We start from the raw sequence: 3,084 nt of genomic DNA on the forward strand, positions 1-3,084 counted from the left end.
ACCAGTGGGAGATTGGTAGGGGTTCAACTATATATCAGTACGAAGTTAGCTTGGAGTAGGCTAGTGTCTGTAGCGGCATAATACAGTGTGTATTCAATCTGGACTAGGTCCCAGGGTTTTTCTGCATTTACGGTTTCCTCGTTAACAAATCTTCTTGTGTCTGTGTTATTTCTTTTCCGCATTATATTTTATATAATAGAAATAATACATGTTGTGCGTTCGTGATCATCAACTTCTCTAATCCAACTTTTGGTTGTTGATTGTAGTTGATTGATCCTTGGACATTGGTCTTTGGTACCGTCCAAGTTATCTCTCTTTGATAAAGACTCGCTATTGATTTTAGCTTGAGTAGAAATCAAATCGAGAGATTGAGATAATAACTCCTTGAGATACCTTTTATCTAGATTGAGTCTGAATGTCTAGTTGATTCTCTAGCAAAGTATCTCGGAGTTAGTCCATACAGATTGCTAAGCGAAATATTGGGTGGTGTTGTTAGACCCCCGCTTTTTCAATTGGTATCAGAGCAGGCAAACACGTTTAAGACCTCATCAGTCTGTGTTTGTAGTGATCTGACTCTATGGACAGAAGTGCTATCTCTGTTAACGTACCACCAGTCCTCGATGGCTCAGACTATCTATGGTGGAAAGTTGCTATGCGCACATTTCTTCAATCGCGTAACTTCCAATCGTGGATATGTGTTCTGAATGGATATGCGACTCCCGTTTTTATGGAAAGAGATGTGGTTGTACAAAAGATTTATGTATGTACAATACTGCCGAGTTAGTTGTTGTAAGACAAAACTCTGACGGGTTGAATGTCATTCTGCATGCTATTACCCCAAACCTTAGACATTATGTGGCATCATGCACTATGTATAAAGAAGCTTGGGATACTTTAGAAAGCGTATTCGAAGGTAACCCCAGTGAAAATGAAGCCAGGCTTAAAAACCTTAATTCCGAATGGGAAGACCTTTATATGGCAGAAGAAGATTCGGTCGACGATTTTTATCACAAACTGTCTGAAATTGTTAATGCATCATGTGCATTGGGCAGGACCATTCCAGAAAAGGAAATTGTGATGAAAATCCTTCGGTCGCTGCCATCTAGATACGAATCTAAAAGACATGCCATCATTGAAGGAAATAACCTTAATACTCTTTCGTGAAACACAATTGTCGGAAAAATTAGAATTTCCGATCGCGAATATATGGCAAGAAATGATCATCAATTGATTCGCAACCGTGTCACCTCTCATGATCATAAGTCTTGTCATCTGAAATTGACGAAAGAGAAAAATGAGAATTGCTTTATTTCTACGCTGTCTATGTTTATACAAAAACTTAAGAAAATCCTCAGACGCAGTAAAAGAAAATCTCAAAAGGAAACTCAGCTAGTCAATATAAAGGATAAGAATACCGAGAAGATCCATATTAATGAAACTAGTCTTGTGTGTGTTCAAGTCTCTTCAAAAAATCCTGAAACTGAGATAAAAGAGATAACTAAAGCATGGATGAATACTCTTGATTATTGCCCAGAGGAAATCTATGATTGCTCTCTCAGTCTTTTTGCTGAAAATCATTCTCATGATTCTGTGGGTCAGCAAACCTCTCCTGATCGCGTATCGAACTCCAGGAGTTTCTCGGAAAAGATTTTACCAAATCGCTCTGTTCAGTTGAGTTCATCTCAGGATCATCTTAGCACGTCAAATCAAAAGGTGTTTTCAAAGACGGTGCGGGATTGGAAGAGATCAATAGTCAAGTTTCTTAAAATTGTGATTACATTGGATAGGAAAGTCCTTCATAATTCTCCTTCTCAAATGGGTAAGCAGAAACCTAGTACATTGAGTGATTTCTCTCTCTGCAGGATTTATCCCAGTCTAAACTTAGATTGGAGGCCTTGTGTTCAGTAATCTTGTTGAAAATGGTTCTTGCGTTTCTTCCTCTTACACAAGGATCATGATATACAAGATGACTGTGATATAATCTGTGTGTGCTTCTACCAGGACGTGTTCATAACGGCTCCATATTTTCATGTAACTAACTTCTGTTAGGGTTTGTTAAAAAGGGTGTTTCTGGGATTTCTACTCCCTGGTTTCTTTTTAAGCTCAACCTCTTCTTCTGTCTCATTTCATCTTCTCTACCATGTCCTCCTCTAGTCTTTCAAGTAAAGAAAGTGATGTATGGACGGTCTTGTTTCCTTCAAATAAGATTCGTTTCGACTCTTCTGATAATGAGACATGCTATGACAAACATGTCTCTTCTTCTTCTGATGAGAACCCTACTGTCTCTCTGTTTGATAAGCTCTCTTTAACAATGAATCTCGTCTTGGAACAAGTTCGTGCTCTGAAAAATGAACTTGAAGTTTCTCCAAAAGACTTGAAGAGAAAATGGATATTCTTGAATCAAAGATTGACCTAATCGAAGATGAGCTTGAAGAATATAGGGAATACGAGAAGAATATTCAAATTAAGTGAAATGATTTGCAAGAGGTTTAGATGCCTAGTATGTCTTTTTTTTGGTTTAGTTGGAAGAATAACTAGTGCCTTGAATAGCGATGATTGTGACTACACATAGCTATTGTTGTTTTCATCTTCTTATGTTATTTTTTAGGTTTATTGGTATTAAATTCTAAAAATATTTGGAGGATGATGATTATTGCAGTATTTTCTTGGTTTGTTATATTGCAATATTTTTATGCGATATGTATTGTTTAAGTTCGTGAACTTGAAGGTCCCATATTACGGTCAAAAGTAAAGTCGTTCATGAATTGATATTCGTTGATGAAAGGACAAATGAAATTTTGACATATACAAAAGTAATGTCTATGCAATCATGTATTGATGGAAAATAGGATTAAATCTTTTGTATGACAAGGATAAAGTCTATTATGTTGTTATGCGTATGATGATGCAAAGATAGAATAGATCCTTGTATGTTATGCACGGTATTGATCTTCATTGATCCATTTTATTATGTTTTACCGTGAAGGCTCCATTGTGTGTCTTATATTGAGCACCTTACAACTAAGTCGATTAACCTTGGCTTTGTTGGTTGTTCTGTAAGATGCTATATGTTGACCATTATGA

This window comes from Papaver somniferum, chromosome 5 (assembly GCF_003573695.1).
Source record: "Papaver somniferum cultivar HN1 chromosome 5, ASM357369v1, whole genome shotgun sequence".
NCBI classification, from domain to species: Eukaryota; Viridiplantae; Streptophyta; class Magnoliopsida; order Ranunculales; family Papaveraceae; genus Papaver; species Papaver somniferum.